Here is a 16,682-nt window from a genome sequence, read left to right as displayed (position 1 = left end):
CGGTACCAGAACACTGCGTAGAGACAGTAAGCTCTGGTCCTGCGTGTATGCTGCGTGTCAACCTAGAAATTGGAGACTGATGGCATAAGGCTTCTTTTCCCATTATGAAAGCTCCGTTCATGCGGCCTCGAAGCTACCTGAAAAGCATTGTTGTTGCCGGGGTTTTCCTCACTGCCGGCATGGTTCTGAGAAGAAAATGACTTTTCTCCTGAGAAACCTTGGGGTTCCAGTTCCTTGTTGGAAGCTCACCCTGCTCTGCGCTATACCTAAAGTGAAAGTCAACGTGAGCCCAAGCTTCTAAGTAAGGCCCTGATTATCCTTGCAAAACGAGAGGCGTGCAGCAGCTCCATGAGGCCTTCATCGTTGTTCTGCTTTAGTTTCAAGGTAGTAAGCTTTTCAACACTCCTAGGGGCCTTGCTTCAGCACCCGTTTCAGTACCAGAACACTGCGTAGAACCAGGAAGCTCTGCTCCTGCGTGTATGCTGCGTGTCAACCTAGAAATTAGAGACTGATGGCACAAGGCTAGTTTTCCCATTATGAAAGCTCCGTTGATGCGGCCCCGAAGCTACCTGAAAAGCACTGTTGTTACCGTGCTTTTACTTACAGCCGGCATGGTTCATAGAAGAAAATGAGTTTTCTCGAAAGAAACCTTGTGCTTCCAGTTCCTAGTTGGAAGCTCACCCTGCTCTGCTCTATACCAAACGTGAAAGTCAATGTGAGCACTAGCCTCGAAGTAAGGCCCTGATTATCCTGGCAAAACGGGAGGCGTGCAGCAGCTCCATGAGGCCTTCATCGCTGTTCTGCTTTAGTTTCACGGTAGTAAGCTTTCCAAGACTCCTAGGGTCTTTGCTTAAGCAACCGTTTCGGTACCAGAACACTGCGTAGAGACAGTAAGCTCTGGTCCTGCGTGTATGCTGCGTGTCAACCTAGAAATTGGAGACTGATGGCATAAGGTTTCTTTTCCCATTATGAAAGCTCCGTTCATGCGGCCTCGAAGCTACCTGAAAAGCATTGTTGTTGCCGGGGTTTTCCTCACTGCCGGCATGGTTCTGAGAAGAAAATGAGTTTTCTCCTAAAAACCTTGGGTTTCCAGTTCCTTGTTGGAAGCTCACCCTGCTCTGCGCTATACCTAAAGTGAAAGTCAACGTGAGCCTAAGCTTCGAAGTAAGGCCCTGATTATCCTTGCAAAACGAGAGGCTTGCAGCAGCTCCATGAGGCCTTCATCGTTGTTCTGCTTTAGTTTCAAGGTAGTAAGCTTTTCAACACTCCTAGGGGCCTTGCTTCAGCACCCGTTTCAGTACCAGAACACTGCGTAGAACCAGGAAGCTCTGCTCCTGCGTGTATGCTGCGTGTCAACCTAGAAATTAGAGACTGATGGCACAAGGCTAGTTTTCCCTATATGAAAGCTCCGGTGATGCGGCCCCGAAGCTACCTGAAAAGCACTGTTGTTACCGTGCTTTTACTTACAGCCGGCATGGTTCATAGAAGAAAATGAGTTTTCTCGAAAGAAACCTTGTGCTTCCAGTTCCTAGTTGGAAGCTCACCCTGCTCTGCTCTATAGCAAACGTGAAAGTCAATGTGAGCACTAGCCTCGAAGTAAGGCCCTGATTATGCTGGCAAAACGGGAGGCGTGCAGCAGCTCCATGAGGCCTTCATCGCTGTTCTGCTTTAGTTTCACGGTAGTAAGCTTTCCAACATTCCTAGGGACTTTGCTTAAGCAACCGTTTCGGTACCAGAACACTGCGTAGAGACAGTAAGCTCTGGTCCTGCGTGTATGCTGCGTGTCAACCTAGAAATTGGAGACTGATGGCATAAGGCTTCTTTTCCCATTATGAAAGCTCCGTTCATGCGGCCTCGAAGCTACCTGAAAAGCATTGTTGTTGCCGGGGTTTTCCTCACTGCCGGCATGGTTCTGAGAAGAAAATGAGTTTTCTCCTCAAAACCTTGGGTTTCCAGTTCCTTGTTGGAAGCTCACCCTGCTCTGCGCTATACCTAAAGTGAAAGTCAACGTGAGCCCAAGCTTCGAAGTAAGGCCCTGATTATCCTTGCAAAACGAGAGGCGTGCAGCAGCTCCATGAGGCCTTCATCGTTGTTCTGCTTTAGTTTCAAGGTAGTAAGCTTTTCAACACTCCTAGGGGCCTTGCTTCAGCACCCGTTTCAGTACCAGAACACTGCGTAGAACCAGGAAGCTCTGCTCCTGCGTGTATGCTGCGTGTCAACCTAGAAATTAGAGACTGATGGCACAAGGCTAGTTTTCCCATTATGAAAGCTCCGTTGATGCGGCCCCGAAGCTACCTGAAAAGCACTGTTGTTACCGTGCTTTTACTTACAGCCGGCATGGTTCATAGAAGAAAATGAGTTTTCTCGAAAGAAACCTTGTGCTTCCAGTTCCTAGTTGGAAGCTCACCCTGCTCTGCTCTATACCAAACGTGAAAGTCAATGTGAGCACTAGCCTCGAAGTAAGGCCCTGATTATCCTGGCAAAACGGGAGGCGTGCAGCAGCTCCATGAGGCCTTCATCGCTGTTCTGCTTTAGTTTCACGGTAGTAAGCTTTCCAACATTCCTAGGGACTTTGCTTAAGCAACCGTTTCGGTACCAGAACACTGCGTAGAGACAGTAAGCTCTGGTCCTGCGTGTATGCTGCGTGTCAACCTAGAAATTGGAGACTGATGGCATAAGGCTTCTTTTCCCATTATGAAAGCTCCGTTCATGTGGCCTCGAAGCTACCTGAAAAGCATTGTTGTTGCCGGGGTTTTCCTCACTGCCGGCATGGTTCTGAGAAGAAAATGACTTTTCTCCTGAGAAACCTTGGGGTTCCAGTTCCTTGTTGGAAGCTCACCCTGCTCTGCGCTATACCTAAAGTGAAAGTCAACGTGAGCCCAAGCTTCTAAGTAAGGCCCTGATTATCCTTGCAAAACGAGAGGCGTGCAGCAGCTCCATGAGGCCTTCATCGTTGTTCTGCTTTAGTTTCAAGGTAGTAAGCTTTTCAACACTCCTAGGGGCCTTGCTTCAGCACCCGTTTCAGTACCAGAACACTGCGTAGAACCAGGAAGCTCTGCTCCTGCGTGTATGCTGCGTGTCAACCTAGAAATTAGAGACTGATGGCACAAGGCTAGTTTTCCCATTATGAAAGCTCCGTTGATGAGGCCCCGAAGCTACCTGAAAAGCACTGTTGTTACCGTGCTTTTACTTACAGCCGGCATGGTTCATAGAAGAAAATGAGTTTTCTCGAAAGAAACCTTGTGCTTCCAGTTCCTAGTTGGAAGCTCACCCTGCTCTGCTCTATACCAAACGTGAAAGTCAATGTGAGCACTAGCCTCGAAGTAAGGCCCTGATTATCCTGGCAAAACGGGAGGCGTGCAGCAGCTCCATGAGGCCTTCATCGCTGTTCTGCTTTAGTTTCACGGTAGTAAGCTTTCCAAGACTCCTAGGGTCTTTGCTTAAGCAACCGTTTCGGTACCAGAACACTGCGTAGAGACAGTAAGCTCTGGTCCTGCGTGTATGCTGCGTGTCAACCTAGAAATTGGAGACTGATGGCATAAGGTTTCTTTTCCCATTATGAAAGCTCCGTTCATGCGGCCTCGAAGCTACCTGAAAAGCATTGTTGTTGCCGGGGTTTTCCTCACTGCCGGCATGGTTCTGAGAAGAAAATGAGTTTTCTCCTAAAAACCTTGGGTTTCCAGTTCCTTGTTGGAAGCTCACCCTGCTCTGCGCTATACCTAAAGTGAAAGTCAACGTGAGCCTAAGCTTCGAAGTAAGGCCCTGATTATCCTTGCAAAACGAGAGGCTTGCAGCAGCTCCATGAGGCCTTCATCGTTGTTCTGCTTTAGTTTCAAGGTAGTAAGCTTTTCAACACTCCTAGGGGCCTTGCTTCAGCACCCGTTTCAGTACCAGAACACTGCGTAGAACCAGGAAGCTCTGCTCCTGCGTGTATGCTGCGTGTCAACCTAGAAATTAGAGACTGATGGCACAAGGCTAGTTTTCCCTATATGAAAGCTCCGGTGATGCGGCCCCGAAGCTACCTGAAAAGCACTGTTGTTACCGTGCTTTTACTTACAGCCGGCATGGTTCATAGAAGAAAATGAGTTTTCTCGAAAGAAACCTTGTGCTTCCAGTTCCTAGTTGGAAGCTCACCCTGCTCTGCTCTATAGCAAACGTGAAAGTCAATGTGAGCACTAGCCTCGAAGTAAGGCCCTGATTATGCTGGCAAAACGGGAGGCGTGCAGCAGCTCCATGAGGCCTTCATCGCTGTTCTGCTTTAGTTTCACGGTAGTAAGCTTTCCAACATTCCTAGGGACTTTGCTTAAGCAACCGTTTCGGTACCAGAACACTGCGTAGAGACAGTAAGCTCTGGTCCTGCGTGTATGCTGCGTGTCAACCTAGAAATTGGAGACTGATGGCATAAGGCTTCTTTTCCCATTATGAAAGCTCCGTTCATGCGGCCTCGAAGCTACCTGAAAAGCATTGTTGTTGCCGGGGTTTTCCTCACTGCCGGCATGGTTCTGAGAAGAAAATGAGTTTTCTCCTCAAAACCTTGGGTTTCCAGTTCCTTGTTGGAAGCTCACCCTGCTCTGCGCTATACCTAAAGTGAAAGTCAACGTGAGCCCAAGCTTCGAAGTAAGGCCCTGATTATCCTTGCAAAACGAGAGGCGTGCAGCAGCTCCATGAGGCCTTCATCGTTGTTCTGCTTTAGTTTCAAGGTAGTAAGCTTTTCAACACTCCTAGGGGACTTGCTTCAGCACCCGTTTCAGTACCAGAACACTGCGTAGAACCAGGAAGCTCTGCTCCTGCGTGTATGCTGCGTGTCAACCTAGAAATTAGAGACTGATGGCACAAGGCTAGTTTTCCCATTATGAAAGCTCCGTTGATGCGGCCCCGAAGCTACCTGAAAAGCACTGTTGTTACCGTGCTTTTACTTACAGCCGGCATGGTTCATAGAAGAAAATGAGTTTTCTCGAAAGAAACCTTGTGCTTCCAGTTCCTAGTTGGAAGCTCACCCTGCTCTGCTCTATACCAAACGTGAAAGTCAATGTGAGCACTAGCCTCGAAGTAAGGCCCTGATTATGCTGGCAAAACGGGAGGCGTGCAGCAGCTCCATGAGGCCTTCATCGCTGTTCTGCTTTAGTTTCACGGTAGTAAGCTTTCCAACATTCCTAGGGACTTTGCTTAAGCAACCGTTTCGGTACCAGAACACTGCGTAGAGACAGTAAGCTCTGGTCCTGCGTGTATGCTGCGTGTCAACCTAGAAATTGGAGACTGATGGCATAAGGCTTCTTTTCCCATTATGAAAGCTCCGTTCATGTGGCCTCGAAGCTACCTGAAAAGCATTGTTGTTGCCGGGGTTTTCCTCACTGCCGGCATGGTTCTGAGAAGAAAATGAGTTTTCTCCTGAGAAACCTTGGGGTTCCAGTTCCTTGTTGGAAGCTCACCCTGCTCTGCGCTATACCTAAAGTGAAAGTCAACGTGAGCCCAAGCTTCGAAGTAAGGCCCTGATTATCCTTGCAAAACGAGAGGCGTGCAGCAGCTCCATGAGGCCTTCATCGTTGTTCTGCTTTAGTTTCAAGGTAGTAAGCTTTTCAACACTCCTAGGGGCCTTGCTTCAGCACCCGTTTCAGTACCAGAACACTGCGTAGAACCAGGAAGCTCTGCTCCTGCGTGTATGCTGCGTGTCAACCTAGAAATTAGAGACTGATGGCACAAGGCTAGTTTTCCCATTATGAAAGCTCCGTTGATGCGGCCCCGAAGCTACCTGAAAAGCACTGTTGTTACCGTGCTTTTACTTACAGCCGGCATGGTTCATAGAAGAAAATGAGTTTTCTCGAAAGAAACCTTGTGCTTCCAGTTCCTAGTTGGAAGCTCACCCTGCTCTGCTCTATACCAAACGTGAAAGTCAATGTGAGCACTAGCCTCGAAGTAAGGCCCTGATTATGCTGGCAAAACGGGAGGCGTGCAGCAGCTCCATGAGGCCTTCATCGCTGTTCTGCTTTAGTTTCACGGTAGTAAGCTTTCCAACATTCCTAGGGACTTTGCTTAAGCAACCGTTTCGGTACCAGAACACTGCGTAGAGACAGTAAGCTCTGGTCCTGCGTGTATGCTGCGTGTCAACCTAGAAATTGGAGACTGATGGCATAAGGCTTCTTTTCCCATTATGAAAGCTCCGTTCATGCGGCCTCGAAGCTACCTGAAAAGCATTGTTGTTGCCGGGGTTTTCCTCACTGCCGGCATGGTTCTGAGAAGAAAATGAGTTTTCTCCTGAGAAACCTTGGGGTTCCAGTTCCTTGTTGGAAGCTCACCCTGCTCTGCGCTATACCTAAAGTGAAAGTCAACGTGAGCCCAAGCTTCGAAGTAAGGCCCTGATTATCCTTGCAAAACGAGAGGCGTGCAGCAGCTCCATGAGGCCTTCATCGTTGTTCTGCTTTAGTTTCAAGGTAGTAAGCTTTTCAACACTCCTAGGGGCCTTGCTTCAGCACCCGTTTCTGTACCAGAACACTGCGTAGAACCAGGAAGCTCTGCTCCTGCGTGTATGCTGCGTGTCAACCTAGAAATTAGAGACTGATGGCACAAGGCTAGTTTTCCCATTATGAAAGCTCCGTTGATGCGGCCCCGAAGCTACCTGAAAAGCACTGTTGTTACCGTGCTTTTACTTACAGCCGGCATGGTTCATAGAAGAAAATGAGTTTTCTCGAAAGAAACCTTGTGCTTCCAGTTCCTAGTTGGAAGCTCACCCTGCTCTGCTCTATACCAAACGTGAAAGTCAATGTGAGCACTAGCCTCGAAGTAAGGCCCTGATTATGCTGGCAAAACGGGAGGCGTGCAGCAGCTCCATGAGGCCTTCATCGCTGTTCTGCTTTAGTTTCACGGTAGTAAGCTTTCCAAGACTCCTAGGGACTTTGCTTAAGCAACCGTTTCGGTACCAGAACACTGCGTAGAGACAGTAAGCTCTGGTCCTGCGTGTATGCTGCGTGTCAACCTAGAAATTGGAGACTGATGGCATAAGGCTTCTTTTCCCAATATGAAAGCTCCGTTCATGCGGCCTCGAAGCTACCTGAAAAGCATTGTTGTTGCCGGGGTTTTCCTCACTGCCGGCATGGTTCTGAGAAGAAAATGAGTTTTCTCCTGAGAAACCTTGGGGTTCCAGTTCCTTGTTGGAAGCTCACCCTGCTCTGCGCTATACCTAAAGTGAAAGTCAACGTGAGCCCAAGCTTCGAAGTAAGGCCCTGATTATCCTTGCAAAACGAGAGGCGTGCAGCAGCTCCATGAGGCCTTCATCGTTGTTCTGCTTTAGTTTCAAGGTAGTAAGCTTTTCAACACTCCTAGGGGCCTTGCTTCAGCACCCGTTTCAGTACCAGAACACTGCGTAGAACCAGGAAGCTCTGCTCCTGCGTGTATGCTGCGTGTCAACCTAGAAATTAGAGACTGATGGCACAAGGCTAGTTTTCCCATTATGAAAGCTCCGTTGATGCGGCCCCGAAGCTACCTGAAAAGCACTGTTGTTACCGTGCTTTTACTTACAGCCGGCATGGTTCATAGAAGAAAATGAGTTTTCTCGAAAGAAACCTTGTGCTTCCAGTTCCTAGTTGGAAGCTCACCCTGCTCTGCTCTATACCAAACGTGAAAGTCAATGTGAGCACTAGCCTCGAAGTAAGGCCCTGATTATCCTGGCAAAACGGGAGGCGTGCAGCAGCTCCATGAGGCCTTCATCGCTGTTCTGCTTTAGTTTCACGGTAGTAAGCTTTCCAAGACTCCTAGGGTCTTTGCTTAAGCAACCGTTTCGGTACCAGAACACTGCGTAGAGACAGTAAGCTCTGGTCCTGCGTGTATGCTGCGTGTCAACCTAGAAATTGGAGACTGATGGCATAAGGTTTCTTTTCCCATTATGAAAGCTCCGTTCATGCGGCCTCGAAGCTACCTGAAAAGCATTGTTGTTGCCGGGGTTTTCCTCACTGCCGGCATGGTTCTGAGAAGAAAATGAGTTTTCTCCTAAAAACCTTGGGTTTCCAGTTCCTTGTTGGAAGCTCACCCTGCTCTGCGCTATACCTAAAGTGAAAGTCAACGTGAGCCTAAGCTTCGAAGTAAGGCCCTGATTATCCTTGCAAAACGAGAGGCTTGCAGCAGCTCCATGAGGCCTTCATCGTTGTTCTGCTTTAGTTTCAAGGTAGTAAGCTTTTCAACACTCCTAGGGGCCTTGCTTCAGCACCCGTTTCTGTACCAGAACACTGCGTAGAACCAGGAAGCTCTGCTCCTGCGTGTATGCTGCGTGTCAACCTAGAAATTAGAGACTGATGGCACAAGGCTAGTTTTCCCATTATGAAAGCTCCGGTGATGCGGCCCCGAAGCTACCTGAAAAGCACTGTTGTTACCGTGCTTTTACTTACAGCCGGCATGGTTCATAGAAGAAAATGAGTTTTCTCGAAAGAAACCTTGTGCTTCCAGTTCCTAGTTGGAAGCTCACCCTGCTCTGCTCTATACCAAACGTGAAAGTCAATGTGAGCACTAGCCTCGAAGTAAGGCCCTGATTATCCTGGCAAAACGGGAGGCGTGCAGCAGCTCCATGAGGCCTTCATCGCTGTTCTGCTTTAGTTTCACGGTAGTAAGCTTTCCAACATTCCTAGGGACTTTGCTTAAGCAACCGTTTCGGTACCAGAACACTGCGTAGAGACAGTAAGCTCTGGTCCTGCGTGTATGCTGCGTGTCAACCTAGAAATTGGAGACTGATGGCATAAGGCTTCTTTTCCCATTATGAAAGCTCCGTTCATGCGGCCTCGAAGCTACCTGAAAAGCATTGTTGTTGCCGGGGTTTTCCTCACTGCCGGCATGGTTCTGAGAAGAAAATGAGTTTTCTCCTGAGAAACCTTGGGGTTCCAGTTCCTTGTTGGAAGCTCACCCTGCTCTGCGCTATACCTAAAGTGAAAGTCAACGTGAGCCCAAGCTTCGAAGTAAGGCCCTGATTATCCTTGCAAAACGAGAGGCGTGCAGCAGCTCCATGACGCCTTCATCGTTGTTCTGCTTTAGTTTCAAGGTAGTAAGCTTTTCAACACTCCTAGGGGCCTTGCTTCAGCACCCGTTTCTGTACCAGAACACTGCGTACAACCAGGAAGCTCTGCTCCTGCGTGTATGCTGCGTGTCAACCTAGAAATTAGAGACTGATGGCACAAGGCTAGTTTTCCCATTATGAAAGCTCCGTTGATGCGGCCCCGAAGCTACCTGAAAAGCACTGTTGTTACCGTGCTTTTACTTACAGCCGGCATGGTTCATAGAAGAAAATGAGTTTTCTCGAAAGAAACCTTGTGCTTCCAGTTCCTAGTTGGAAGCTCACCCTGCTCTGCTCTATACCAAACGTGAAAGTCAATGTGAGCACTAGCCTCGAAGTAAGGCCCTGATTATCCTTGCAAAATGGGAGGCGTGCAGCAGCTCCATGAGGCCTTCATCGCTGTTCTGCTTTAGTTTCACGGTAGTAAGCTTTCCAAGACTCCTAGGGTCTTTGCTTAAGCAACCGTTTCGGTACCAGAACACTGCGTAGAGACAGTAAGCTCTGGTCCTGCGTGTATGCTGCGTGTCAACCTAGAAATTGGAGACTGATGGCATAAGGTTTCTTTTCCCATTATGAAAGCTCGGTTCATGCGGCCTCGAAGCTACCTGAAAAGCATTGTTGTTGCCGGGGTTTTCCTCACTGCCGGCATGGTTCTGAGAAGAAAATGAGTTTTCTCCTAAAAACCTTGGGTTTCCAGTTCCTTGTTGGAAGCTCACCCTGCTCTGCGCTATACCTAAAGTGAAAGTCAACGTGAGCCTAAGCTTCGAAGTAAGGCCCTGATTATCCTTGCAAAACGAGAGGCGTGCAGCAGCTCCATGAGGCCTTCATCGTTGTTCTGCTTTAGTTTCAAGGTAGTAAGCTTTTCAACACTCCTAGGGGCCTTGCTTCAGCACCCGTTTCTGTACCAGAACACTGCGTAGAACCAGGAAGCTCTGCTCCTGCGTGTATGCTGCGTGTCAACCTAGAAATTAGAGACTGATGGCACAAGGCTAGTTTTCCCATTATGAAAGCTCCGTTGATGCGGCCCCGAAGCTACCTGAAAAGCACTGTTGTTACCGTGCTTTTACTTACAGCCGGCATGGTTCATAGAAGAAAATGAGTTTTCTCGAAAGAAACCTTGTGCTTCCAGTTCCTAGTTGGAAGCTCACCCTGCTCTGCTCTATACCAAACGTGAAAGTCAATGTGAGCACTAGCCTCGAAGTAAGGCCCTGATTATCCTTGCAAAACGGGAGGCGTGCAGCAGCTCCATGAGGCCTTCATCGCTGTTCTGCTTTAGTTTCACGGTAGTAAGCTTTCCAAGACTCCTAGGGTCTTTGCTTAAGCAACCGTTTCGGTACCAGAACACTGCGTAGAGACAGTAAGCTCTGGTCCTGCGTGTATGCTGCGTGTCAACCTAGAAATTGGAGACTGATGGCATAAGGTTTCTTTTCCCATTATGAAAGCTCCGTTCATGCGGCCTCGAAGCTACCTGAAAAGCATTGTTGTTGCCGGGGTTTTCCTCACTGCCGGCATGGTTCTGAGAAGAAAATGAGTTTTCTCCTGAGAAACCTTGGGGTTCCAGTTCCTTGTTGGAAGCTCACCCTGCTCTGCGCTATACCTAAAGTGAAAGTCAACGTGAGCCCAAGCGTCTAAGTAAGGCCCTGATTATCCTTGCAAAACGAGAGGCGTGCAGCAGCTCCATGAGGCCTTCATCGTTGTTCTGCTTTAGTTTCAAGGTAGTAAGCTTTTCAACACTCCTAGGGGCCTTGCTTCAGCACCCGTTTCTGTACCAGAACACTGCGTATAACCAGGAAGCTCTGCTCCTGCGTGTATGCTGCGTGTCAACCTAGAAATTAGAGACTGATGGCACAAGGCTAGTTTTCCCATTATGAAAGCTCCGTTGATGCGGCCCCGAAGCTACCTGAAAAGCACTGTTGTTACCGTGCTTTTACTTACAGCTGGCATGGTTCATAGAAGAAAATGAGTTTTCTCGAAAGAAACCTTGTGCTTCCAGTTCCTAGTTGGAAGCTCACCCTGCTCTGCTCTATACCAAACGTGAAAGTCAATGTGAGCACTAGCCTCGAAGTAAGGCCCTGATTATCCTGGCAAAACGGGAGGCGTGCAGCAGCTCCATGAGGCCTTCATCGCTGTTCTGCTTTAGTTTCACGGTAGTAAGCTTTCCAACATTCCTAGGGACTTTGCTTAAGCAACCGTTTCGGTACCAGAACACTGCGTAGAGACAGTAAGCTCTGGTCCTGCGTGTATGCTGCGTGTCAACCTAGAAATTGGAGACTGATGGCATAAGGCTTCTTTTCCCATTATGAAAGCTCCGTTCATGGGGCCTCGAAGCTACCTGAAAAGCATTGTTGTTGCCGGGGTTTTCCTCACTGCCGGCATGGTTCTGAGAAGAAAATGAGTTTTCTCCTGAGAAACCTTGGGGTTCCAGTTCCTTGTTGGAAGCTCACCCTGCTCTGCGCTATACCTAAAGTGAAAGTCAACGTGAGCCCAAGCTTCGAAGTAAGGCCCTGATTATCCTTGCAAAACGAGAGGCGTGCAGCAGCTCCATGAGGCCTTCATCGTTGTTCTGCTTTAGTTTCAAGGTAGTAAGCTTTTCAGCACTCCTAGGGGCCTTGCTTCAGCACCCGTTTCAGTACCAGAACACTGCGTAGAACCAGGAAGCTCTGCTCCTGCGTGTATGCTGCGTGTCAACCTAGAAATTAGAGACTGATGGCACAAGGCTAGTTTTCCCATTATGAAAGCTCCGTTGATGCGGCCCCGAAGCTACCTGAAAAGCACTGTTGTTACCGTGCTTTTACTTACAGCCGGCATGGTTCATAGAAGAAAATGAGTTTTCTCGAAAGAAACCTTGTGCTTCCAGTTCCTAGTTGGAAGCTCACCCTGCTCTGCTCTATACCAAACGTGAAAGTCAATGTGAGCACTAGCCTCGAAGTAAGGCCCGGATTATCCTTGCAAAACGGGAGGCGTGCAGCAGCTCCATGAGGCCTTCATCGCTGTTCTGCTTTAGTTTCACGGTAGTAAGCTTTTCAAGACTCCTAGGGTCTTTGCTTAAGCAACCGTTTCGGTACCAGAACACTGCGTAGAGACAGTAAGCTCTGGTCCTGCGTGTATGCTGCGTGTCAACCTAGAAATTGGAGACTGATGGCATAAGGTTTCTTTTCCCATTATGAAAGCTCCGTTCATGCGGCCTCGAAGCTACCTGAAAAGCATTGTTGTTGCCGGGGTTTTCCTCACTGCCGGCATGGTTCTGAGAAGAAAATGAGTTTTCTCCTAAAAACCTTGGGTTTCCAGTTCCTTGTTGGAAGCTCACCCTGCTCTGCGCTATACCTAAAGTGAAAGTCAACGTGAGCCTAAGCTTCGAAGTAAGGCCCTGATTATCCTTGCAAAACGAGAGGCGTGCAGCAGCTCCATGAGGCCTTCATCGTTGTTCTGCTTTAGTTTCAAGGTAGTAAGCTTTTCAACACTCCTAGGGGCCTTGCTTCAGCACCCGTTTCTGTACCAGAACACTGCGTAGAACCAGGAAGCTCTGCTCCTGCGTGTATGCTGCGTGTCAACCTAGAAATTAGAGACTGATGGCACAAGGCTAGTTTTCCCATTATGAAAGCTCCGTTGATGCGGCCCCGAAGCTACCTGAAAAGCACTGTTGTTACCGTGCTTTTACTTACAGCCGGCATGGTTCATAGAAGAAAATGAGTTTTCTCGAAAGAAACCTTGTGCTTCCAGTTCCTAGTTGGAAGCTCACCCTGCTCTGCTCTATACCAAACGTGAAAGTCAATGTGAGCACTAGCCTCGAAGTAAGGCCCTGATTATGCTGGCAAAACGGGAGGCGTGCAGCAGCTCCATGAGGCCTTCATCGCTGTTCTGCTTTAGTTTCACGGTAGTAAGCTTTCCAAGACTCCTAGGGACTTTGCTTAAGCAACTGTTTCGGTACCAGAACACTGCGTAGAGACAGTAAGCTCTGGTCCTGCGTGTATGCTGCGTGTCAACCTAGAAATTGGAGACTGATGGCATAAGGCTTCTTTTCCCATTATGAAAGCTCCGTTCATGCGGCCTCGAAGCTACCTGAAAAGCATTGTTGTTGCCGGGGTTTTCCTCACTGCCGGCATGGTTCTGAGAAGAAAATGAGTTTTCTCCTCAAAACCTTGGGTTTCCAGTTCCTTGTTGGAAGCTCACCCTGCTCTGCGCTATACCTAAAGTGAAAGTCAACGTGAGCCCAAGCTTCGAAGTAAGGCCCTGATTATCCTTGCAAAACGAGAGGCGTGCAGCAGCTCCATGAGGCCTTCATCGTTGTTCTGCTTTAGTTTCAAGGTAGTAAGCTTTTCAACACTCATAGGGGCCTTGCTTCAGCACCCGTTTCAGTACCAGAACACTGCGTAGAACCAGGAAGCTCTGCTCCTGCGTGTATGCTGCGTGTCAACCTAGAAATTAGAGACTGATGGCACAAGGCTAGTTTTCCCATTATGAAAGCTCCGTTGATGCGGCCCCGAAGCTACCTGAAAAGCACTGTTGTTACCGTGCTTTTACTTACAGCCGGCATGGTTCATAGAAGAAAATGAGTTTTCTCGAAAGAAACCTTGTGCTTCCAGTTCCTAGTTGGAAGCTCACCCTGCTCTGCTCTATAGCAAACGTGAAAGTCAATGTGAGCACTAGCCTCGAAGTAAGGCCCTGATTATGCTGGCAAAACGGGAGGCGTGCAGCAGCTCCATGAGGCCTTCATCGCTGTTCTGCTTTAGTTTCACGGTAGTAAGCTTTCCAACATTCCTAGGGACTTTGCTTAAGCAACCGTTTCGGTACCAGAACACTGCGTAGAGACAGTAAGCTCTGGTCCTGCGTGTATGCTGCGTGTCAACCTAGAAATTGGAGACTGATGGCATAAGGCTTCTTTTCCCATTATGAAAGCTCCGTTCATGTGGCCTCGAAGCTACCTGAAAAGCATTGTTGTTGCCGGGGTTTTCCTCACTGCCGGCATGGTTCTGAGAAGAAAATGAGTTTTCTCCTCAAAACCTTGGGTTTCCAGTTCCTTGTTGGAAGCTCACCCTGCTCTGCGCTATACCTAAAGTGAAAGTCAACGTGAGCCCAAGCTTCGAAGTAAGGCCCTGATTATCCTTGCAAAACGAGAGGCGTGCAGCAGCTCCATGAGGCCTTCATCGTTGTTCTGCTTTAGTTTCAAGGTAGTAAGCTTTTCAACACTCCTAGGGGCCTTGCTTCAGCACCCGTTTCAGTACCAGAACACTGCGTAGAACCAGGAAGCTCTGCTCCTGCGTGTATGCTGCGTGTCAACCTAGAAATTAGAGACTGATGGCACAAGGCTAGTTTTCCCATTATGAAAGCTCCGTTGATGCGGCCCCGAAGCTACCTGAAAAGCACTGTTGTTACCGTGCTTTTACTTACAGCCGGCATGGTTCATAGAAGAAAATGAGTTTTCTCGAAAGAAACCTTGTGCTTCCAGTTCCTAGTTGGAAGCTCACCCTGCTCTGCTCTATACCAAACGTGAAAGTCAATGTGAGCACTAGCCTCGAAGTAAGGCCCTGATTATGCTGGCAAAACGGGAGGCGTGCAGCAGCTCCATGAGGCCTTCATCGCTGTTCTGCTTTAGTTTCACGGTAGTAAGCTTTCCAACATTCCTAGGGACTTTGCTTAAGCAACCGTTTCGGTACCAGAACACTGCGTAGAGACAGTAAGCTCTGGTCCTGCGTGTATGCTGCGTGTCAACCTAGAAATTGGAGACTGATGGCATAAGGCTTCTTTTCCCATTATGAAAGCTCCGTTCATGCGGCCTCGAAGCTACCTGAAAAGCATTGTTGTTGCCGGGGTTTTCCTCACTGCCGGCATGGTTCTGAGAAGAAAATGAGTTTTCTCCTGAGAAACCTTGGGGTTCCAGTTCCTTGTTGGAAGCTCACCCTGCTCTGCGCTATACCTAAAGTGAAAGTCAACGTGAGCCCAAGCTTCGAAGTAAGGCCCTGATTATCCTTGCAAAACGAGAGGCGTGCAGCAGCTCCATGAGGCCTTCATCGTTGTTCTGCTTTAGTTTCAAGGTAGTAAGCTTTTCAGCACTCCTAGGGGCCTTGCTTCAGCACCCGTTTCAGTACCAGAACACTGCGTAGAACCAGGAAGCTCTGCTCCTGCGTGTATGCTGCGTGTCAACCTAGAAATTAGCGACTGATGGCACAAGGCTAGTTTTCCCATTATGAAAGCTCCGTTGATGCGGCCCCGAAGCTACCTGAAAAGCACTGTTGTTACCGTGCTTTTACTTACAGCCGGCATGGTTCATAGAAGAAAATGAGTTTTCTCGAAAGAAACCTTGTGCTTCCAGTTCCTAGTTGGAAGCTCACCCTGCTCTGCTCTATACCAAACGTGAAAGTCAATGTGAGCACTAGCCTCGAAGTAAGGCTCGGATTATCCTTGCAAAACGGGAGGCGTGCAGCAGCTCCATGAGGCCTTCATCGCTGTTCTGCTTTAGTTTCACGGTAGTAAGCTTTTCAAGACTCCTAGGGTCTTTGCTTAAGCAACCGTTTCGGTACCAGAACACTGCGTAGAGACAGTAAGCTCTGGTCCTGCGTGTATGCTGCGTGTCAACCTAGAAATTGGAGACTGATGGCATAAGGTTTCTTTTCCCATTATGAAAGCTCCGTTCATGCGGCCTCGAAGCTACCTGAAAAGCATTGTTGTTGCCGGGGTTTTCCTCACTGCCGGCATGGTTCTGAGAAGAAAATGAGTTTTCTCCTAAAAACCTTGGGTTTCCAGTTCCTTGTTGGAAGCTCACCCTGCTCTGCGCTATACCTAAAGTGAAAGTCAACGTGAGCCTAAGCTTCGAAGTAAGGCCCTGATTATCCTTGCAAAACGAGAGGCGTGCAGCAGCTCCATGAGGCCTTCATCGTTGTTCTGCTTTAGTTTCAAGGTAGTAAGCTTTTCAACACTCCTAGGGGCCTTGCTTCAGCACCCGTTTCTGTACCAGAACACTGCGTAGAACCAGGAAGCTCTGCTCCTGCGTGTATGCTGCGTGTCAACCTAGAAATTAGAGACTGATGGCACAAGGCTAGTTTTCCCATTATGAAAGCTCCGTTGATGCGGCCCCGAAGCTACCTGAAAAGCACTGTTGTTACCGTGCTTTTACTTACAGCCGGCATGGTTCATAGAAGAAAATGAGTTTTCTCGAAAGAAACCTTGTGCTTCCAGTTCCTAGTTGGAAGCTCACCCTGCTCTGCTCTATACCAAACGTGAAAGTCAATGTGAGCACTAGCCTCGAAGTAAGGCCCTGATTATGCTGGCAAAACGGGAGGCGTGCAGCAGCTCCATGAGGCCTTCATCGCTGTTCTGCTTTAGTTTCACGGTAGTAAGCTTTCCAAGACTCCTAGGGACTTTGCTTAAGCAACTGTTTCGGTACCAGAACACTGCGTAGAGACAGTAAGCTCTGGTCCTGCGTGTATGCTGCGTGTCAACCTAGAAATTGGAGACTGATGGCATAAGGCTTCTTTTCCCATTATGAAAGCTCCGTTCATGCGGCCTCGAAGCTACCTGAAAAGCATTGTTGTTGCCGGGGTTTTCCTCACTGCCGGCATGGTTCTGAGAAGAAAATGAGTTTTCTCCTCAAAACCTTGGGTTTCCAGTTCCTTGTTGGAAGCTCACCCTGCTCTGCGCTATACCTAAAGTGAAA

Source organism: Eubalaena glacialis, chromosome 6, assembly GCF_028564815.1.
Source record: "Eubalaena glacialis isolate mEubGla1 chromosome 6, mEubGla1.1.hap2.+ XY, whole genome shotgun sequence".
In the NCBI taxonomy this organism is placed as follows: Eukaryota; Metazoa; Chordata; class Mammalia; order Artiodactyla; family Balaenidae; genus Eubalaena; species Eubalaena glacialis.
The sequence above is the reverse complement of the archived record's forward strand: the minus strand, read 5'-3'. Positions refer to the sequence as shown.